This window comes from Thalassophryne amazonica, chromosome 17 (assembly GCF_902500255.1).
Source record: "Thalassophryne amazonica chromosome 17, fThaAma1.1, whole genome shotgun sequence".
In the NCBI taxonomy this organism is placed as follows: Eukaryota; Metazoa; Chordata; class Actinopteri; order Batrachoidiformes; family Batrachoididae; genus Thalassophryne; species Thalassophryne amazonica.
In genome coordinates, this window is record NC_047119.1 from 57,372,664 (window position 1) to 57,396,884 (window position 24,221).

Below are 24,221 nucleotides of genomic sequence, written 5' to 3' on the forward strand. Positions count from 1 at the left end.
ATTGGCGCAGGTTTTACACCGGATGTCCTTCCTGACACAACTCCACATTACATGGAGAAATGTGGCAGGGGTGGGATTTGAACCCGGAACCTCCTGCACTGAAACCAAGCGCGTTAACCACGTGGCCACCACCCCTCCCAAAGTAGTCAAATAACCCAGCAAATTGTACACTCTCTCTCTCTCTCTCTCTCTCTCTATCATATATATATATGTATGTATATATGTATATGTGTGTATATATGTATGTATATATGTATGTTCTCCACTCAGATTGCAATAGCCAATCACAGCCTAGCCTTTCTGTCCATCATTTACCTGTATTTTGGCATGCTTGGCGCCAGAAAGTTATGTTGAATCCAAAAGGATCCAAAAAGGCTAGGACCAAAAGTTATATTGGATCGGTTCCCACTGACCAATAGCGTTACAGCTTACTGCCAACAGCTAGCCAATCAGAGCACGGCATACGAAGGTCAGGAACTAGCAGACAGACACTAGTTGAAAAAATGGCAACAAACATGTCAACAACAGAAGAAAATTGTCTGCCATTGAGGTTTGCTGTATATATATATATATATATATATATATATATATATATATATATATATATACACTCAACAAAAATATAAACGCAACACTTTTGGTTTTGCTCCCATTTTGTATGAGATGAACTCAAAGATCTAAAACTTTTTCCACATACACAATATCACCATTTCCTCAAATATTGTTCACAAACCAGTCTAAATCTGTGATAGTGAGCACTTCTCCTTTGCTGAGATAATCCATCCCACCTCACAGGTGTGCCATATCAAGATGCTGATTAGACACCATGATTAGTGCACAGGTGTGCCTTAGACTGCCCACAATAAAAGGCCACTCTGAAAGGTGCAGTTTTATCACACAGCACAATGCCACAGATGTCGCAAGATTTGAGGGAGCGTGAAATTGGCATGCTGACAGCAGGAATGTCAACCAGAGCTGTTGCACCTGTATTGAATGTTCATTTCATAAGCCGTCTCCAAAGGTGTTTCAAAGAATTTGGCAGTACATCCAACCAGCCTCACAACCGCAGACCACGTGTAACCACACCAGCCCAGGACCTCCACATCCAGCATGTTCACCTCCAAGATCGTCTGAGACCAGCCACTCGGACAGCTGCTGAAACAATCGGTTTACATAACCAAAGAATTTCTGCACAAATTGTCAGAAACCATCTCAGGGAAGCTCATCTGCATGCTCGTCGTCCTCATCGGGGTCTCAACCTGACTCCAGTTCGTTGTTGCAACTTCGCACAGCCATTGAAGAGGAGTGGACCAACATTCCACAGGCTACAATTGACAACCTGATCAACTCTATGTGAAGGAGATGTGTTGCACTGCATGAGGCAAATGGTGGTCACACCAGATACTGACTGGTATCCCCCCCAATAAAACAAAACTGCACCTTTCAGAGTGGCCTTTTATTGTGGGCAGTCTAAGGCACACCTGTGCACTAATCATGGTGTCTAATCAGCATCTTGATATGGCACACCTGTGAGGTGGGATGGATTATCTCAGCAAAGGAGAAGTGCTCACTATCACAGATTTAGACTGGTTTGTGAACAATATTTGAGGGAAATGGTGATGTTGTGTATGTGGAAAAAGTTTTAGATCTTTGAGTTCATCTCATACAAAATGGGAGCAAAAACAAAAGTGTTGCGTTTATATTTTTGTTGAGTATATGTGTATATATGTATATTTTCTAAGAGTATGACTTAGATTTTTATTATTTATACAAAAGTTTGTTTTGATGTTTTGCTTCTTATAATGTACGTGGTGTGTCCATAAAGTAACAGTCCTTTTATATATATATATATATATATATATATATATAGTATCACATGCAAAATATGTCAGGCTGTAGAAACAGCATAACATTTTAGAATCTACAGTAGCTCTTCCATTTGTGTTTTGCTGATATTTGTGTATGACCAGTGATGGGCACAGTTCTGCTAATCCGCTAACTGCTAATTAGCAAAGCAAACTTTTACGTTAGTGGATTAGCTTTTCAGCTAACTTAGCTTCCGCTAAATTTAGTTCCTCTAACTAGGGAGGGGTGTTATTTCAAAAAATTTGGAAATCTATACATGTTTGCATGGAATATGGAATATACATGGAATAAACCATAGCAGGATAAATTTTGGGTCATTTGGTTCCAAAAACCCATATGGACGGAGCCAATGAAGATATCGGGTTCAAAAATCGCCAAAAATATTGACGAAAATGTCATATCTTGAGGACCGCTGCACCTAGAGACTTGAAATTTGGCTCCAAATGTTGCTTGACCCCAAGTTTATATTCAACTTCTATAGTAACAATAAGCTTATCTGGTGTTTTTTAAGAGTAATTGACCAAAAAACTAATTTCAGTATATATGTTACGATCAACTGTAACAAACAAAATCCATGTAGTTTTTATTTCAGGAACATCAGTTGAGTATAATCATCACATGTAAATAATGACATGGCCACAATGAACTAATTATAACCAACAGAGTGGTTTTCTACGTCAACAGCACATATACGACACACGTGTTAATTGAAATTTTCAAATGCTCCATATGGGTTTTTGTAACCAAGTGACCCCAAATTTATCCTGCTATGGTTTATTCTGTCTATATTTCCATATTCCATGCAAACATTTATAGATTTCCACATTTTTGAAATAGCACCCCTCCCTACTCTAACTTTCAGTCCGCTGACATTTTTTTTTTGCTGGTAAAGTGAGTAAAGTTAAACGGTTACCAATGTTTGTAAACCCTAAAATCATACGTTACTTCCTGTCTGTTGTGTGTCTGAAACAGTCAGGCTGGTGTTCTGTCGAGATGAGCTCCTAAAACGACAGTTTGTGTGCCTGCTTTAAAGATGCCGTGTACATGCAAATCTTTACTTTTTAAAGTGAAAAGACACTTATTGCTGTATTTTATGTAAAGACAAAACTTGCGTGGGTTATCTTCAGGGGGACGCTCAACGCGACGGGTGAGGTGTAGATTTTACCAGGCGCGTTAAACGCAACATGGGTGAGCTGTTCCTGTGTTTAGAAACATAATACAGAGATAAACTGTGACTATTAATACTGCGATTTACTGCTTTTTATAAAGACGATGACCATGTTTGGGATTTTATTTTTATTTTTCTTGCATTGTTTTGTGCTTATGAACGCAACTCTGTTAACGGTTTATAAATATACGAGTATAATACAGAGATAAAGTGTAACTTCTAATACTGCGATTCACTGCTTTTATAAAGACGATGACCGTGTTTGGGATTTTATTTTTCTTGCATTTGTTTTGTGTTTGTGAACGCAACTCTGTTAACAGTTTATAAATATAATACAGAGATAAACTGTGACTTCTAATACTGCGATTTACTGCTTTTTATAAAGACGATGACCGTGTTTGGGATGTTATTTTTTATTTTTCCTGCATTTGTTTTGTGCCTATGAACGCAACTCTGTTAATGGTTTATAAATATATAATACAGAGATAACGTGTGACTTCTAATACTGCGATTTACTGCTTTTTATAAAGACGATGACCGTGTTTGGGATTTTATTTTTTATTTTTCTTGCATTTGTTTTGTGTTTGTGAACGCAACTCTGTTAACGGTTTATAAATATATAATACAGAGATAAACTGTGACTTCTAATACTGCGATTTACTGCTTTTTATAAAGACAGTGACCGTGTTTGGGATTTTTTTTTTCTTACATTTGTTTTGTGTTTGTGAACGCAACTCTGTTAACGGTTTATAAATGTTTAATACAGAGATAAACTGTGACTTCTAATACTGCAATTTACTGCTTTTTATAAAGACAATGACCGTGTTTGGGATTTTATTTTTTATTTTTCTTGCATTTGTTTTGTGTTTATGAATGCAACTCTGTAAACGGTTTATAAATACGAGGTCTGTCCAAAAAGTATCGTACCTTTTTATTTTTTTCAAAAACTATATGGATTTGAATCATGTGTGATTACATCAGCCAAGCTTGAACCTTTGTGAGCATGCGTGGGTTTTTCCACGCCTGTCGGTTGCGTCATTCGCCTGTGGGCAGGCTTTGAGTGAGCACTGGTCCACCCCTCCCGTCGGATTTCTTTTGTCTGAGAACTTGCTGAGAGACTACTGCTTTGCTCCATGAAATTTTTTTCAGAAACTGTTAGAGACAGGCAATTGAAACCATTCGATAGATTCAGTTGGATATCGGTAAAGATTCTGTCGGCATCACACGGATTATGGACTGTTAAACCTTTTTAAAGATGGCCTACAGAGGCGGAGGGCACGCAGTGCGCCGAGCGGCCATTCGACAGGCTGGATCGACCAGATCATTTCTAAACTGAACGCTGTGTTGATCCGGGACATCATGTGACTACCCCAGAAATGGCAACAGAGCTGGACATAGCACTTTTGTGGCACATTCCACTGTTACAGGAGATTTTGTAATGAAAGATGTGCGGAGGATTTCGCGCGTCGGCACGAAGCAGCTCAGGACGCGCAGTAAAAAAAAAACCCCTCCGTCTTGGAAGTCTCACAGGACATGTTGGGGCATGTCCAGCTGTTACACAATTTCTCGGATACTCACTCGACTGAAAGCCATCGAAAGCCGTCTGAATCTTCTGAATGGTTTCCAACACGGAGGTGTGTTTTTTTTTTTTTTCTGCGCGTCCTGAGCTGCTTCGTGCCGACGCGCAAAATCCTCCGCACGTCTTTCATTACAAAATCTCCTGTAACAGTGGAATGTGCCACAAAACTGCTAAATCCAGCTCTGTTGCCATTTCTGTGGTAGTCACATGATGTCCCGTATCAACACAGCGTTCAGTTTAGAAATGATCTGGTCGATCCAGCCTGTCGAATAGCCGCTCGGCGCGCCACGCGCCCTCCGCCGCTGTGGGCCGTCTTTAAAAAGGTTTTAACAGTCCATAATCCGTGTGATGCTGACAGAATCTTCACCAATATCCAACTGAATCTATCGAATGGTTTCCAACTGCCTGTCTCAAATCAAATCCATATAGTTTTTGAAAAAATAAAAAGGTACGATACTTTTTGGACAGACCTAGTATATATACAGAGATAAACTGTGACTTCTAATACTGCGATTTACTGCTTTTTATAAAGACAATGACCGTGTTTGGGATTTTTTTTTTCTTGAATTTGTTTTGTGTTGTGAACGCAACTCTGTTAACGGTTTATAAATGTTTAATACAAAGATAAACTGTGACTTCTAATACTGCAATTTACTGCTTTTGATAAGATGAGGACAGTGTTTGGGGTTATATTTTTTAATTTGTTTATTTTTCATGCATTTATTTTGTGTTTGTGATCCAGCAGAACTCGAACTTGCTTATCAGTAGCCGACAGATGTGACTGCGATCGACTCAGTACTTAAAGTTAGTGGTAACTTCCACAATATTTTTAGTGGTTTAGCGCTATTAAAGTTAACTTTTCAGTTAGCGGCCTTAATGGTTATCAAAGCTAACTTTTCGTTTAGCTGTGCCCCACCACTGTGTATGATGCAGCTGTAAATTTGGTTTAAAAACAAAAAGACTCAAAATCTAAGCATATGAAGTCTGAGAGGATGCGCTGTGCTGCACTTGGCCGCATCAGGGAACCGCCACAGATCCTGGATGGCAACTACCTATACAGACACCCAATCACGCTCAAGTCTCAGCGTGCTTTGGAACAGTCAGATGGTCTCACTTCAATCTAATATTCTGGCAATATCTTCTGTTGATTTTTTGTTGTTGTTGTTGTTGTTTATTTGTTTGTTTAAAAAAGACATCCAGAACACCAGGAGGTTTCATTAAGAGTTTTATGAGGATAAAATAAAACAGTAACATAAGAAAGCATGAAATATTTCAGTTCTAGATTTCAATTTATGAACGGCTTATATAAAAAAAGAAGAAAAAATAAAACCTCATAAGGTTTCAGCTGGTGATGATGCACTGAGATTTGACATTTCATTTTGGAGCGCTGGCTGCGGCAGCATAGTGTAATCACAGTTCAGGGCTCCAGTATTTTTCAAAACGTGTCAAAGTGGCTTTGACAGATGTGGTCTGACCGCCAAGCAGGGAGCGACTCCCCATGCAAGCCAGAAGCTGCGGCACCTTGGCTACAGACCTGGACAGAGATCTATATTGGCCTCATTAAGACACGTGGCAAGAACGAGAGCAGAGTGCGCAACCAGACAGAAGTTGAGATTGCCTCCGTGTGTGTCCATCTCTAATGTAAAACCCTCCGTCCGACATGCCACTCGGACATCTGCAGGATTCCTCTCTGCCTGGTTGCTGCTGGTCTTAATTAGCCACTATGTCTTTGTCGAAGACAGACAGTCTTCCCTCTGTGCAGCCTTATGTTGGCCTAAAACCCATGTCCAGCACTCCAAAGGACCCAAGCTGCTCCAAACTGTCAGGATTGGACTCGCGGGACTGAACACAATACTCTACATACAGCACCAAGCATCCATGTTCTCAAACTTAGTTCCTTCAGATACAACAAGCCCTTCATCGGTATCGGACGTCCAGCTACCAGGGTCCAATTGTGACTGAATGCAGCTGAATAACAGAGTCCTGTGTGGCTGCCATCATCTTTGCCAGCGCCTCATGAGGTGCATGCGATTAGGGAATAACCCTGTTGTGTCTGATGATTTGCGGATGTTAATGCTGGACTTTACGGTCGCAAATTGTGTTTTACCGATGATGCGTAAACAGCTATTTACGACCATAATCCAGCATTAGTAAGTCCCTTCGGCTGCTCCCTTGTTCGCACTCGGGGTCGCCACAGCAAATCCAAGGTGGATCTGCATGTGAATTGGCACAGGTTTTATGCCAGATGCCCTTTCTGACGCATTGAAGTGAGACGATCTGACTGTTCCAAACCCGGAGCCTTCTGTACTGAAACCAAGCGCCTTAACTACTTGGCCACGACCATAATCCAGCATTACCATTCGCAAATCATCAGACACAAGGGGGTTATTCCCATTCTAATCCAATTCCAACGTTTGCAGGGATCCGAGTCCACCACTGAAGGCTACATCTTAATCCGCATAATAATATAGTTTGGTAAAAATGTTACGTAGACAAAGGGTGTAGTCGGCTCATCAAAGCTTACCCTGGCAAGAGCATCTTCATGCCAAACTGGAAATTCTGTGAGCAGAATCCACATCACTACTTCCGTATGGTAGCTAAAATTTAATCCATTTCGGTGTCGTTGCTCCGCCAGTTGTTTTTTTGTTCTTCTTCTACTTCTTTGTGTTTAATGGCAGTTGGCAACCTCTTGCTCTCAGCTGACAGCGCCATATTGACATCTGCATAGCAACACGTGCAGACAGGGCGCAGAGTAGTAACACATTACATATCATTTACACGATATTTTATGGTGTGAAATCTCGCATGATTAACCAATCAGATTTGCGGAAAAAATGTAATTGGATAAGAATGTTAAATAATCCATCTGAGCTGTGTTGTTGGAAAGGCGTCAATCATCCCTGAGATGTAGCGGCTTCACATGGACACGGTCTTTTCATCTCCCCATCTTTAGTGCAGTGATAACTGAAACAGTCTTTCAAATTGTGATACAAGCACCAAATTCGGCCATAAATACTCCTTAGACATTACTCATTTAAAAAAAAAAAAAACGACTGCCACTTAATTTTCAATAGGCAGCCAGGTAAGGGTCAATTGAAGAATTACACAGGGGTCAAAATTTTAAAATGCTTAAATCACATTGAAACTACACCACATTACTTGTCTGATCATAAAGATTCCAAAAGGGTATAGCTTGGACTATCTATGACTGAATGTTATGGCGTTATGGGGTAAAACAGCAAGAATTGTGAGAAAGGTCAGTTTCAGTTTGTACAGAGGTCAAAAGTTAACGTTGCTCCAGTTTTGGTAAAAAGTGATGCAAATTATTGGTTTAGCTAATAGGATTAATAAATGGAATCGTTTTGACAGTGTTGAATGTTTGGTCTCCAAAGTAAAGGTCAAACAACGTCAACGTCCATTGGATTCTATGACGTGATATATGTTACGCCGTAACATGATAACTAAGCATGACACATAGTGCAAACTGTTCCTTTTTAAAACCCTGTTCACCAATAATTTGCATCATGTTTTTAACAAAATTGGAGCAACTTTAAATTTGACCCCTGTACAAACTGAAACTGATCTTTGTCACCATTCTTGCTGTTTTTATCCCATAACTACATAGAATTCAGTCATAGATAGTCCAAACTATACCTTTTGTAAGCTTATGATCAGGTAAAAAAAAAAAAAATGTGGTGTAGTTTTCAATATGATTGGAGCCATCTTTTAATTTTGACCCCTATGTATATCTTCAGTTGTCCCCTACCTGACTGCCTATTGGAAATTCAAGTAGCCAGTCGGTTTTTCAAAAGAGGAATGTCTAAGGAGTATTTGTGTCAAATTTAATGCTTGTGTCACCATTTGCAGGATCCACTCTAATATTCTCTTATCTGCTGCACTTATTTGTAGAGTCATTCTGGGCCACGAGAGTTCACATCTGCATTTATGCAAAACCATGTCTGAGAGTAACATTGGCAGTGTTGGTATTTCAGACGGTGCCGTGGTGCTTTAGGAATTCAACACGTGCCCACCTGTTTATAACCGCAGCAGAGTCCTGTCAGATGGGTGGAACACTTTGTCATCAGTCAGTCGGTTGGGTGAAGTCTGAGCATTGAAAATCTGACTTTTAGTGAACTGACTTTTATAAAGGTCCTCTTCTGTCAATGGCGTGGTGTTTTCTGGGCCAATTTGCATTTCAATTTGTTTGGCAGAGGTTCTAGTTTTAGAAAGGTGAGAGTCTACGGGCGGGAAGAACACGGCACGCTTGCTACACTGCCATGCATATTATTGACAGCGAGAAAGAGTGCGAGCAAGGGATTAATTTTGCTCCATCAGTGTTTGACCTTTTGTGGTGTAATTTAACTTTGCAGAGAAGGCTTCTTGTCAGGACAGACGAATAGACACCACTCTACAGGTGTCTGAGTGGGAGATCGTACACAAACATGATGCAATGTTCATGAAACTGTTTGTGCCACAAAGAAACAACTGATAGAAAAACAGAATTTGATCCTTTCAGCTGAAAGGCCTCATGCAGAATCAAGGCATAACCCAAAGAAAGTTTGTGGGATCAACTTGCTCTCTTGTAGTCATTTTTATAGGTAATTAAGAAATTTTCTCTGAATATGATCCACTGGTTGCTATGACACCTTGAACCAGGAAATCCTCTCCAGCAGGAGATGTCAATGTTTCAAACGGTGAAAATGCCGGAGAGAAGTTTATGCAGAAACACAAATGCCTTCACTGCCGACTGGCACCAAGATATGCTTTGGTCCATTTGGCTTTTTTCCTCCATTGATGTTGTGCGATCATCAGTGTTATACCTGTGTGCCATCAAGTAGAATTACGCAAAAACTAGGTAACAGTACCCACTGGCATGAAGATAGTATTGCAAGCTAACATGTTACTTAGTGACCTTGATTGTCACCCAAATGATTAACCTACAGCTGACCTTGCCAGGACAATTCTAGGATTTACTACATTTGTGTCACATTTGATCCAAATTGAGCTGATGTACCTTGTTAGGTTGAAACTCAGCAAAAGACCAATTCCAGAACTCGCCCACATATGTGTGCCCAGGTCGATGCAAATCGTCAGGAAAGCGTAAGTTTTGTCCTTTGTCCTCTATGACCTTTACCATGATGATTGACCTTTGGCAAATTTGACATTACCAGGGCAATTCCAGAGCCCATCTTCATAGATGTGCCACATTTGGCATAAATCCAAGGGATAACTTCCGTTTTGACCTTCGACTGGATCGACCTTGATACTGGATTTTGCCTGAGCAATTCCAGAATCCAGGTCCATATGTGTGCAAAGTTTGGTGGAAATTAGAATTTTTCACCTTTGACCCATATTACCTTGCTCTTTGCCAAACAAACAAACAAAAAGTATTTTAAAAGTGTTTGTGAGGTTGATTGTCCACCACATATCAAGTTGGGTGGATATCAGCCAAAGGACGAAAAGACTGAAATGTCTTGACCCTAATAAACAAACAAACCCCTTGCGAGATCACCTACATGCACACAACAAGTGGAGTGGATAACTGGCCCAAGCACCTCAGAGGAGGCCCCCACTGCTCCAGTGACATGGATATTTTGAGAATAAATAATGTTGTTACCAGTCTTGTATAAAGTACCTCAAAATGATACTTTAGTGAAAGTACAAGTATCTACCATAAAATTACTTTGGTAAAAGTTAAAATCTCCTTTTGAGTAAAAGTCTTAAAAGTATCTGATATTTACTTTTCTTAAGTATCAAAAGAAAATTTCTCATATAAATGTACTTTAAGTAAAAGTATTGAGTAAAAGTAAACTCCAAAATGAGTGGATATTGAAACAGTGACACTAAAGAAAGCCAGTGTGGTGTCTGGAGAAACCAGGAAGGGCCTCAGCCCCTATAAAGGCTGGATCTGCCTCTGGCGGAGCATTTGGTGTTGGTGACGGGAATGAGGGAGCAACCGGTGGATGTATATAGTTGCAAGTAAAGTTGCTGGTCTTCTTCTGAAGACCATGCAGCCTTTTTCCTGGATGATCCACACACACTTTTCTGTTAAACACAACAGCCAGGCTTTTTGTGAAACAGAACAGTCATTTTATAGTTACACAGGTGTGCCAAATTTAAGGAAAGTAAAAAAAAAACAACAAACAATGCAAGCATCACCACCACCAACCACTGCAAACAGGGGTGGGTATCGATTCAAATTTCAAGAATTGATTTGATTCCAATTCTTAAGATTCAGAATCGATTATTCCAATTTGATCCAATTATCGACTGGGGTTTGTGTTATTAAAACCGTTTTTTTGAGTTGTCCCTGATTGTCTAGTTATGCAACATATTAATACTACTTCAGAAAATTTGGCCCTCAAAATGCAGGCAATATTGTTTCAGTTAGAAATTAAAACATTTCAGGGGGAAATCGCCCCGGTCTCCCCTACAAAACTCACACCTGCAGCACTCGCTGTGCGGCACGCTACAGGAGAAGAACGTGGCAGGAAAGGTTCTTCTGCAGGAGGAGAAAGCAGCTATGGGAAAAGTTCTCCGACACACCAGAGAACCTTTGTGCGGAAATGACACGTTATGAGGAACGGAGAAAAAAAAACACTGTGTGAATTAACACCAGATGATTCTCCTTTCTTGACTGCAACAATCTTTAAATGGCTTTGAGAGAGGTTGATGAATAAATTGTGGACACGTTGCTTCTAAATCTGAACCAGTGAGTCCACAATCAGTGTAAAGAAATGATAATTTTTCCGTTCAAAGCAGCCATGCCGGGCAATTTTGTTGGTACTGAAGTTTTCCCCTTAACTCTGATCGTGTGCTGGATTCCAGCAGGAACCGATCCATCTGTATATGGGTGATTCTTAGACTATGGCACTTATTATGTCCTTTGATCATATTGTATGAAAAACAGAAAAAAAGGGAAAATTTCACACTTTTATAGTTATCTTTACAATGAACGTGTGTTAAGAAATTTGTTCTAGTAGTCTATGATGACTTTTTCACCTTTTTTCAGCATCATTATATGCAAATATTGCTGTTTTGTGCTTGTCCCACACCCAGACTTTTGATCTTCAATGATAAAAATGAATGGTAAAGAAACGTTTTTCTAATGTTTTAAAATATCTCTGAATAAATATCAGTAAAATAATCAAAACATAATTGGGGTATTCAATGTCGTACAAACTGTTGTGAATTTTTTAAACAAAATGTAGTTGTCCCACACTATTGCCGTAATTTCCACCACAACACTAATGTCCCTTTAAACAGTTTATATGAAAGATTGTTTGGGTAGTTTCTATGGAGATAAACAGTGACATCAGAGCACATGTATATAGTGCCAAATCACAACAACAGTTGCCCCAAGGCACTTTATATTGTAAGGCAATGGGTTGTGGTGAAAATTACATTTACGGGTGATTCTTAGACTACGGGCACTTATTATGTCCTTTGATCATATTGTATGAAAAACAGAAAAAAGGGGAAATTTCACACTTTATAGTTACTCTTACAATGAAAGTGTGTTAAGAAATTTGTTCTAGTAGTCTGTGATGACTTTTTCACCTTTTGTCAGCATCATTATATGCAAATATTGCTGTTTTGTGCTTGTCCCACACCCAGACGTTTGATCTTCAATGATAAAAATGAATGGTAAAGAAACGTTTTTTTCAAATGTTTTAAAATATCTCTGAATAAAATATCAGTAAAATAATCAAAACATAATTGGGGTATTCAATGTCATACAACTGTTGTGATTTTTTTAAACAAAATGTAGTTGTCCCACACTATTGCCGTAATTTCCACCAACAACACTTTAAACAGTTTGTATGAAAGATTGTGTTGGGTAGTTTCTATAGAGATAAACAGTGACATCAGAGCACATGTATATAGCGCCAAATCACAACAAACAGTTGCCCCAAGGCGCTTTATATTGTAAGGCAATGGTGTGGTGGAAATTACATTTACAAGGCCAATAGTACCCGTAGTTAAAGAATCACCCTTACAAGGCAATAGTGCCCGTAGTTAAAGAATCACCCATATGTGTGTGCGTCAGTGTGTGCGCATTTGGAGTCCAAAGCGCAGATGGTTTTCACCATCCAGAGTCTCCTCCTTTTCAGCGGGGGCGCAGATTCAACCTGTCATCTTTGATATTTTTTTGTCTTTTAAAATTGTTTTATGTCAAACACGACACTTGATGCAGCAGGGGCAGAAGGCGCAGCGCTCCGGCTGAAGAGTACTGTATCTCTTCCTGGTGTACAGCTGCGCTCCAGCTTACTTTCACCTCAGCAAACAGGCATTGCCCAATCACATTTCTTCTACTTTTACATTGTAGTAACAAGTAACGAAGATGTTTAAGGGAATGTATCGGAGTAAATAGAAAAGTAAATAAGGAAGTAAAGTACAGATACGTCAAAATTCTACTTAAGTACAGTAACAAAGTATTTCTACTTTGTTACATTACAACACTGTTAACCTTGACGCAGATTTCAAGAAGTGTTCAGCCTCAGCAGAGTTGTGTGCTGTCTCAGCTCCCTTCTGGTTTCAACATGGATTCCAATAGATTTTGATGTCACCTGTGAGACTTGTCATAGTGACAAACCTTTAACGTTGGCTTTCATTTCTAGCCAGCTTGGTCTCGTCCTCCTGACACACAACATCTCACTCCATCAAAAATGACATTCATTCGATACACACGCACACACACACACACCATTCATTTCCAACATAGGTGAATACTGCGGCTGTCGCTTTTCACCCTAATTTCGGAAATTGGCGCTTTGCTTAGAAAACTATCACTGGAACAGAAACATGTTCACACCTACGGACAATTTAAAATTCCAATCCACATAACCTGCATGTCTTTGGATGTGGGATGAAGCCAGACCACCTGGAGGGAACCCACACAAACACGGGGAGAACATGCAAACTCCACAGGTGGGAATCAATCCCATGACCTTTTTGTGAGGCAACAGTGCCAACCACTAATCCACCCTGCTGCCCCATAAAAACATAAATCACATAATTAAAATACAAATAGACATAATTAAAACATGAATAGACTAAATTAAAACAAAAATAGACATAATTTAAACATAAATAGACATGCATAAACATGCACCACAGATAACAATGAACAATAAATTTGAAATAAAGAAGAGAAAGCCTATATACACAGGTATACAGATAATATTTACATGTTTGTGTAATTGTGTAGAAGTTTGACCATTATGAGTGCTGCATGTTTGTTCAACATACTGATGGCTTTCTGGAAAGAAACTGTTTCTTAGTCTGGTGGTTTTGGTGTACAGTGATCTGTAGCATCAACCAAAGGGGAAGGGTGAGAAGAGGGTGAATCCTGGGTGAAAGGAGTCACTGTTGATGCCACTTGCCACCCATGTCCTCACTTGAAGGAGTACAGGTCCTGGATGGAGGGCAGGTTGGCACGAGTGATCTTCTTCACGGACCTGATTGTTCTCTGCAGTCTGTTCCTGTCTACTTTGGTTGCTGAACCAAACCAGATGGTGATGGACTGGCAGAAGACAGATTGTCTTATGGCCACCAGCAGCTCCTGTGGCAGGTTGAACTTCCTGAGGTATATCTTTTGCTGGGCCTTCTTCACCACTATGTCTATGTTGCTGTCCATTTCATGTCCTGGGAGATGGTGGTGCTCAGAAACCTGAATGAGTGCACCATAGACACAGTGCTGTTGTGGATGGTGATTGGGGGGGGGGAGTGGGGGGCTGGGCTCCTCCTCCTGAAGTCCACTGCTATCTCCACAGTTTTTAGAGCTCCAGATTGTTCAGACCACACCAGAGGACCACTTGTTCCACCTCTGACCTGTCTGCAGACTCGTCACCGTCTCACATGAGGTTGATGACCGTTGTGTCGTCCATAAACCTGATGAGTTTGACAGATTGATCACTCAAGGTACAGTCGTTAATAGCAGTGGGACAGCACACAAGATTAAAGGAGGCCGGGAGGAAGCCAAAGACTTCAAACATGGATAAACATTTTAGAGGAAAAGTACATCCATCATTAGGACTGGACACCCCATTAGTCAGATCACTGTAATTACATCGTTCAGCAAATGTACTGAAATTTGTCTTGATGACACAACTGCAGTGGTATTGACCATGAGGGCAGTTTAACACTGAGCAAAACTTTACATGAGCCCTGCAGATCTGTACTAAATGCCACAACCTGGAATCTATGGGCTTTAAAAAAGACCAGTTTGGGTTGAGAGAAGATGACAATTATGGACATGCACAGAACGGTTCTATTACACAGGTACTGTTTAGACTTGTAGCAATCATCACAATTCAGACAAGCCACAATAAACAAGCACTGGCCTGGAAAGCCCAACTGACCAAGAAATCAATGGAGAGGATATTTGACCCGGTGAGACAGAATGGTAAACCCCTGCGACTGTGAGAGAAAGAAGAACCCAGGATTCAGAAGAAGGACCCGGCTTGAAAATGGTATTTAGACCATGAAACAGAAGAAGGAGGAGAAGGGTGAGTTGATCCAGTACAAATGAAGAGTGAACCAGTGCGACAGTGAGGGAGTGAACCAGTGGGACTGAGAGAGAGTGAACCAGTGTGATAGTGAGAGAGTGAACCAGTGTGACAGTGAGAGAGTGAACCAGTGCGATAGTGAGGGAGTGAACCAATGCGATTGAGAGAGGGAACCAGTGCGACAGGTGAGAGAGTGAAACCAGTGAGAGAGTGAGGGAGTGCGACAGTGAGCGAGTGAACCAGTGAGGGAGTGAACCAGTGTGACAGTGAGAGAGTGAACCAGTGCGACAGTGAGGGAGTGAACCAGTGGAGAGAGGTGACCAGTGCGACATTGAGAGAGTGAACCAGTGCGACAGTGAGGGAGTGAACCCGTGCGACAGTGAGAGAGTGACCAATGCGATTGAGAGAGGGGAACCAGTGTGACAGTGAGGGAGTGAACCAGTGCAACAGTGAGAGAGTGAACCAGTGCGACAGTGAGGGAGTGAACCAGTGAGAGAGTGAACCAGTGCGATTGAGAGAGTGCACCAGTGCGAGAGTGAGAGAGTGAAACCGTGCGACAGTGAGAGACTGAACCATGCGATTGAGAGAGGGAACCGGTGCGACAGTGAGCGAGTGAACCAGTGAGAGAGTGAGGGGTGCGACAGTGAGCGAGTGAACCAGTGAGGGAGTGAACCAGTGCGACAGTGAGGGAGTGAACCAGTGAGAGAGTGAACCAGTGCGACAGTGAGAGAGTGAACCAGTGCGACAGTGAGGGAGTGAACCAGTGAGAGAGTGAACCAGTGCGACAGCGAGAGAGTGAACCAGTGAGAGAGTGAGGGAGTGCGACAGTGAGCGAGTGAACCAGTGAGAGAGTGAACCATTGCAACAGTGAGGGGAGTCAACCAGTGAGGGAGTGAACCAGTGCGACAGTGAGGGAGTGAACCAGTGCGACAGTGAGTGAGTGAACCAGTGTGACAGTGAGGGGAGTGAACCAGTGAGAGAGTGAACCAGTGTGACAGTGAGAGTGTGAACCAGTGTGACTGAGAGAGTGAACCAGTGTGACAGTGAGAGAGTGAGCCAGTGTGACTGAGAGTGTGAACCAGTGTGACTGAGAGAGGGAACCAATGCGACAGTGAGAGAGTGAACCAGTGCGAGTGAGAGAGGGAACCAGTGTGACTGAGAGAGGGAACCAATGCGACAGTGAGAGAGTGAACCAGTGTGACTGAGAGAGGGAACCAATGCGACAGTGAGAGAGTGAACCAGTCAGAGAGTGAACCAGTGCGACAGTGAGAGAGTGAACCAGTGCGATTGAGAGAGTGAACCAGTGCGATTGAGTGAACAAGTTGCGTTTGAGAGAGAGAGTCCACAGAAGCATCCATTGTTCCCCTTCAACATAAAGTCCTTTAAACACAGGTAAGCTCTTGAAACATGGCTCCATCGATATTCATGATAGCAAAATATGCATCGTTTCACTGTAATTGAAAAATCCGTCTCGTGAGTGACGCCGAACGCCTGACCTTTGGCTACCAAGCCTGAAGCATTGTTTCTTCTCTCTCCGGAGCCTTCAGACGGGCCTTTCTGGCATTGTCTGTTCATGTCTGTTTGCATTTGAGGATACACATCATTTGAGACAGCAGGTCACTCCCGCAGTGCACATTTGCATTCAAGTGGGCTGTGCTCCTGTTCAAGTCTCTCTGTGCAGCGCCGACACCTCTCCTGCAGCATGCATAAATCCTTAAAATAAAATAAATCCTTTTTTAAAAAATTAAAATTCCTTATATGCTTTTTCTATTTCTCACCATCAGTGTGTTTTGTTAAAGACAGCATACTAAAGTAATACACTCTTTTTGTTAGCCCAGTCACATCAAATATCTCCTAATTAAAGAAGAATGGTCACTTCCCTCTGCAGGGAGTGTCTACTCTACTGGTTATGACTCCACGGGGAACATGGAGGAAGATCTGTGTGCCGTGCATCCATTGGCTCCCCTAGTTTTACTCCTTAAATTATTAAAACAAGGCTGTTGTTGCCTCCTTGTATTCCACAGCGGAGCAGCTCTGGTCTCCTGACTCTGATATTACACACAGCCCTCTGCACGCTCGCCAGACACTGAGGTCCCAACCTGTCTGAGCTCCATTCTGATTGCCACCGCTCAGACTAATCTGCATTTATAAATAAACGTATTAATAAAGGATAAATGAATAAATAAAAATAAAACATTTACAGATAATCTGGCTTTTGACCAAGATGCTGCATGAGATTGTCTGCAAAATCCTGTAGTCACAAAGCAATAAAGGAGAAGTGGCACCAAGCCACTCTGCGTCATCTGCAGAGAGTGAAGATATTCTGTTTGTGCTTTTCCAACTGATGACAGCTGTATTGACCTGTTTCCCAGCATGCTGCCTGCTTTCATCAGCACATTGATCAGCTGTATAAACCACTCAGATTGGAGTCCCAGTGTCAGTGCTTATAGTAGCAGGTCATGTGACTTTTTTTTTTTTTTTTTTGAGACACTGAAGACCGTAAGGTCCCCGCACGGCTGTCTAGAGGTGAAAGGTCAGATGTAGATGATGAATTTTCCTGCATGTGTTCCCTGTGTCTGACTTTAGTTAAATGGTGTGATTATTCACTGGATTCAATTACATTGGTGTGATATTTGAGCTTGTTAGTGTAGAATCACAATTATACAAGTATTATACTCCTGTCACCTTGACGATTTAGCCAGCGTATGTGCACCATTCGCATACGGAGTAATATAAAGTCTTATTCTGACTTGTTTGTTTCAGGTCGGATTCATCATCACAGCCTGACGAAAACTTCCACATCCATTCCACATAAAGCATACTGATTCTGGAAAACAACATCTGAAAATACTTTAATTCCTTGTCGTGGCTGAAGAAACAAGTCCCCGTGTAGTTTTCTGCTCCGGGTGCGTGTCTCAGCCGGCACTTTGTGCCACAGCACATCATTCAGAAACGTCTCAGCGTTTTCCACAGGCATCAGTCGATTCTGTCTGCACACGATGAAAATAAATCCCGTGATCCACAAAGACAAAAACAAAATAATGTTAACATTACTCTGTTTTGCCTCTGTGTGGAGTGGAGATGCCATGCGATAAAGTATACATGCTGGATGTCATGCTCATCAATATTTAAGTGTTCCACCTGCCAAACAAAGGGTTCTGCCTGCGGTGGAAACGCAAACCAAGCCAGACTTAACCGTTCCAACATGTATAATACCGTGCAGCACCACCCAAACCACTTGGTGGAAACGGGGCTGTCAGCATACGCTGGTTAAATTGTCAAGGTCTGACAGGTGAATTAATTTATGCCAGTGTTTTTAATACGGTTGGTATATACATCGTCAAGGTGTGACAGGGCCATTACTTTGGGAAGTAGTTTGACAAATAATGAGGGAGACCAAGAAAGTGCTTTTCGAATAACTATTTTCTTGACAAACAGAAGTTATTGTGTGTTGGCACTAAATGTCTACTCAGTTTTGTTCATTACATTTCTTTTTTAAAATATCCAATAAAAGTGTTTGTAAGATGGTCCAATGTGGAAGGAAAACTGCACGAAATATTTACGAAAGCTATTCTTTCATTATGTTTCATGACTTAATCACTCAAAGGCACATTTTTAAATACACAAATTTCTTTCATGCTCTGATTTGACCGTTTACGGAAGATTAAAAACAACTTCTTGCATGACACCAGGCCTGCGTAGAGTTGCACTGTGCTGCATCTTTAGTACGCAGGAATGGCTGCATAAGTTGAGCGCAGGGGGAAGGCTGGCCCACCTCTTCTTCTTCTGTGGCTTGGAACCTTCACCCCCAGCAAAGTTCAGCAGAATCCAGCATGATGAATAAATCTAGCATCCTAAAAGGATTTTTCAACGAACTGGCGTAGGGTTGCGAACAATTGCGGAGGCATGGTGTACAGTAGCGCAGTGTTGCGTAGACTTGCGTAGAGCACTGTGTCCAGTTCTCTACACCGAAAGTCAGCCCATTTTGTGGACCCCTTTGTGTCCCTCAGTGTATTGCCACGTAGGGCTCCATAAGCTCGGCGTAGTCGGTACGCCGCATTACGCAACTCTACATTGGCCTACATTCTTGCATTTGAGTTGAGGCCACAACTTAAACACACCTAACTGATGTAGAATTCAAATCAAATCAATTTTATTTATATAGCGCCAAATCACAACAAACAGTTGCCCTAAGGCGCCTTATATTGTAAGGCAGAAGCCATACAATAATTACAGAAAAACCCCAACGGTCAAAACGACCCCCTAAGAGCAAGCACTTGGCGACAGTGGGAAAACAAAACTCCCTTTTAACAGCAAGAAACCTCCATCAGAACCAGGCTCAGGGAGGGGCAGTCTCCTGCTGGGACTGGTTGGGGCTGAGGGGAGAGAATCAGGAAAAAGACATACTGTGGAAGAGAGCAGAGATCAATCACTAATGATTAAATGCAGAGTGGTGCATACAGAGCAAAAAGAGGTGAATAAAAAGAAACACTGGTGCATCATGGGAAACCCCCCAGCAGTCTAAATCTATAGCAGCATAACTAAGGGATGGTTCAGGGTCACCTATCCAACCCTAACTATAAGCTTTTTCAAAAAGGAAAGTTTTAAGCTTAATTTTAAAAGTAGAGAGGGTGTCTGTCTCCCTAATCCGAATTGGGAGCTGGTTCCACAGGAGTGGAGCCTGAAAGCTGAAGGCTCTGCCTCCCATTCTACTCTTACAAATCCTAGGAACTACAAGTAAGGCTGCAGTCTGACAGTGAAGTGCTCTATTGGGGTGATATGGTACTATGAGGTCCCTAAGATAAGATGGGACCTGATTATTCAAAACCTATAAGTAAGAAGAAGAATTTTAAATTCTATTCTGGAATTAACAGGGAGCCAATGAAGAGAGGCCAATATGGGTGAAATATGCTCTCTCCTTCTAGTCCCTGTCAGCACTCTAGCTGCAGCATTTTGAATTAACTGAAGGCTTTTCAGGGAACTTTTAGGACAACCTGATAATAATGAATTACAATAGTCCAGCCTAGAAGAAATAAATGCATGAATTAGCTTTTCGGCATCACTCTGAGACAAGACCTTTCTAATTTTAGAGATATTGCGCAAATGCAAAAAAGCAGTCCTACATATTTGCTTAATATGTGCATTGAAGGACATATCCTGATCAAAAATGACTTCAAGATTTCTCACAGTATTACTGAGGTGAGGGTAATGCCATCCAGAGTAAGGATCTGGTTAGACACCATGTTTCTAAGATTTGTGGGGCCAAGTACAATAACTTCAGTTTATCTGAATTTAAAGCAGGAAATTAGAGGTCATCCATGTCTTTATGTCTGAAAGACATTCCTGCAGTTTAACTAATTGATGTGTGTCCTCTGGCTTCATGGATAGATAAAGCTGGGTATCATCTGCGTAACAATGAAAATTTAAGCAATGCTTTCTAATAATACTGCCTAAGAGTCTAGCCAAATACCAGCATTACTGAAGGCAGCCGAACATAAAGATATGTCTTTGGGATGGTTATGAATAATTTTTTCTCTAATAGTTAAAATTTTATTTGCAAAGAAAGTCATGAAGTCATTACTAGTTAAAGTTAAAGGAATACTTGGCTCAATAGAGCTCTGACTCTTTGTCAGCCTGGCTACAGTGCTGAAAAGAATCCTGGGGTTGTTCTTATTTTCTTCAATTACTGATGAATAGTAAGATGTCCTAGCTTTATGGAGGGCTTTTTTATAGAGCAACAGACTCTTTTTCCAGGCTAAATGAAGATCTTCTAAATTAGTGAGGCGCCATTTCCTCTCCAGCTTACGGGTTATCTGCTTTAAGCTGCGAGTTTGTGGGTTATACCACTGAGTCAAGCATTTCTGATTTAAGGCTGTTGTTGTTCAGTGGAGCTACAACATCCAAAGTTGTGCTCAATGAGGATGTAAAGCTATTGACGAGATAATCTATCTCACTCACAGAGTTTAGGTAGCTACTCTGCACTGTGTTGGTATATGGCATTGAAGAACATAACAAAGACGGAATCATATCCTTAAACCTAGCTACAGTGCTTTCAGAAAGACTTCTACTGTAATGAAACTTATTCCCCACTGCTGGGTAGTCCATTAAAGTAAATGTAAATGTTATTAAGAAATGATCAGAACAACAGGGAGTTTTCAGGGAATACTGTTAAGTCTTCAATTTCTATGCCATATGTCAGAACAAGATCTAAAGTGCGGTTAAAATGGTGGGTGGGCTCATTTACATTTTGAGCAAAGCCAACTGAATCTAATAATAGATTAAATGCAGTGTTGAGGCTGTCATTCGCAGCATCTGTGTGGATGTTAAAATCGCCCACTATAATTATCTTATCTGAGCTAAGCACTAAGTCAGACAAATGGTCTGAAAATTCACAGAGAAACTCACAGTAACAACCAGGTGGATGATAGATAATAACAAATAAAACTGGTTTTTGGGACTTCCAATTTGGATGGACAAGACTAAGAATCAAGCTTTCAAATGAATTAAAGCTCTGGGTCGTTGATTAATTAATAAGCTGATTAATTAATAAGCTGGAGTGGAAGATTGCTGCTAATCCTCCGCCTCGGCCCGTGCTACGAGCATTCTGACAGTTAGTGTGACTCGGGGGTGCTGACTCATTTAAACTAACATAATCATCCTGCTGTAACCAGGTTTCTGTAAGGCAGAATAAATCAATATGTTGATCAATTATTATATCATTTACTAACAGGGACTTAGAAGAGAGAGACCTAATGTTTAATAAACCACATTTAACTGTTTTAGTCTGTGGTGCAGTTGAAGGTGCTATATTATTTTTTCTTTTTGAATTTTTATGCTTAAATACATTTTTACTGGTTATTGGTGGTCTGGGAGCAGGCACCGTCTCTACGGGGATGGGGTAATGAGGGGATGGCAGGGGGAGAGAAGCTGCAGAGAGGTGTGTAAGACTACAACTCTGCTTCCTGGTCCAACCCTGGATAGTCACGATTTGGAGGGTTTAATAAAATTGGCCAGATTTCTAGAAATGAGAGCTGCTCCATCCAAAGTGGGATGGATGCCGTCTCTCCTAACAAGACCAGGTTTTCCCCAGAAGCTTTGCCAATTATCTATGAAGCCCACCTCATTTTTTGGACACCACTCAGACAGCCAGCAATTCAAGGAAAACATGCGGCTAAACATGTCACTCCCGGTTCGATTGGGGAGGGGCCCAGAGAAAACTACAGAGTCCGACATTGTTTTTGCAAAGTTACACACCGATTCAATATTAATTTAGTGACCTCCGATTGGCGTAACTGGGTGTCATTACTGCCGACATGAATTACAATCTTACCAAATTTACGCTACCCTTAGCCAGCAGTTTCAAATTTCCTTCAATGTCGCCTGCTCTGGCCCCTGGAAGACAATTGACTATGGTTGCTGGTGTCACTAACTTCACATTTCTCCAAACAGAGTCGCCAATAACCAGAGTTTGATCCTCAGTGGGGAATTCATGCAGACTTCAAACTGGATCAGCATATTTACTGAGAAATGGTGTGCCTTTACCTTCCCGTCACAATCGTCTGCTGTGGCTCGGCTGCCCACAGACAGTTGTTGTGTTTAATGACCCGCTGTGTCGTTACTCTTGGCTGATCCCTTTCTGAAGCCCCTTGGGGGGGGGAGTTATCTTGCCAGCTTGATCGAGCCTGTGCAGTCACTTGGATCTCCCAGACAAACCCAGACAAAGAAACATAAAACTTTAATCTGTGATGAATCATCAAGTTTGTTCTTTTCCCAAACACAGTTCTAGTGGATGTGTTCTGGTAGGCGCGCACGTCGTGAAGTCAGATATGGCCCAAAAAACAAACGACACACTGCTTTATGGCGTTACGACCCTCCGTTATGTTGTTAGCATCTTTCAGTACAAATTCCAAGCAGCACCTCAATTAGCTCAGAACATTGTAGAAGGTGTTTTTCTGGTTGTTACGTTTAGAATAAATGGCATTCCCTATCTGGAGCAGATTGCCTCTTACTTGTTAAAAAGGTGTTTTCGGCTTCTGATGGGAGATTAGCAGCAATTCTGCTTTCTGAATTCAGTGAAAAGGTCAATTCTCAGGAGGAAGAACGCTGAGGTGCTTGTCATCAACACAGAGAGACAAAGTGGCTGATCACAGCAGAATGGCTGGCATTTAAGACCGCCCTGTGGCCTGGAGGTTTGGTCATCCGTGTCAGAACCGGAGATCTGAACCCAAGCAGCCGGCAGCGGGGGGAAATATAACGGGCAGAAGCCGAAATGTGCTGCAGTATGTTTTGAGGAATTAAAAGCTGCTGAGTGGAGTTCAAAAAGTCAGCTAGGAGGGAGTTCAAACAGACAATAACTCAGCTATTATGAGTAAGGAGGCAGCTGCGAAGGCTCCCTGGTGAATTTTAACAGATAAAATAGAGAGCAAACTTGCAGTAAAGGAAAACGATGCAGATGAACGGAGGCACCAAAGGTAGATTTCATAGTATTGAAGTACACTGAGAGGTTGTTGAGAGGTCTTGTGAAGAGCTGAGTCACCAGAGGATACAAAAGCATCAGACGCATTGAGCTTGAATGTAGCGTAGACAGACATTTAATGCAGCATTTTATTGCGGAAAATACAGAAATATGGAGTTGAGTGTTATCAGCGTATTAAAAAATGTAGTGTGCAGGTGGAGACGATGGAGTAGAAATATGGAAATTGTTACTGTTGCTATTGTTACCATTAAAATACTGTGATGTTATTAAGGAAGACAGGAAAGAATTTTAATTTGGGAGGTCCATAAGTATTTGGACATTAAACAGTCCCTTTGCTTTGTGTAAGACTGATCCTGTCAGGTCTGAGAAGCTATGCAGGCTCAGTCCTGGACCTCTTAGGGAGACCAGAGACTGTGCTTGTTCTCTCAGGTAAACTGGAGTTGTGTCAGGAAGGACTTGTGGCAAATCCCAGTGTGGGTCTGTTCTAGTGTGATGAAGGCCATCAGGGGTCGCTGTGCATGTGGTAGTCAACAGGCCTCACTCCCCTGACAGCCAAAGAACACTCTGGCCACTGAGACCAGAGCCTGGGTTTTTAACTGACTGGTCAAAGCGTCTGCCTCC

The 24,221-nt window shown here is 41.5% G+C and overlaps 1 long non-coding RNA gene across 1 annotated transcript; it reads left to right on the plus strand.

Annotated features, from left to right (window-relative positions):
• Positions 1-24,221, plus strand: LOC117530044. The gene is made up of 3 exons (XR_004566173.1): positions 1-142; positions 10,567-10,572; positions 24,211-24,221. It is a non-coding gene; the product is annotated as an uncharacterized LOC117530044 (long non-coding RNA).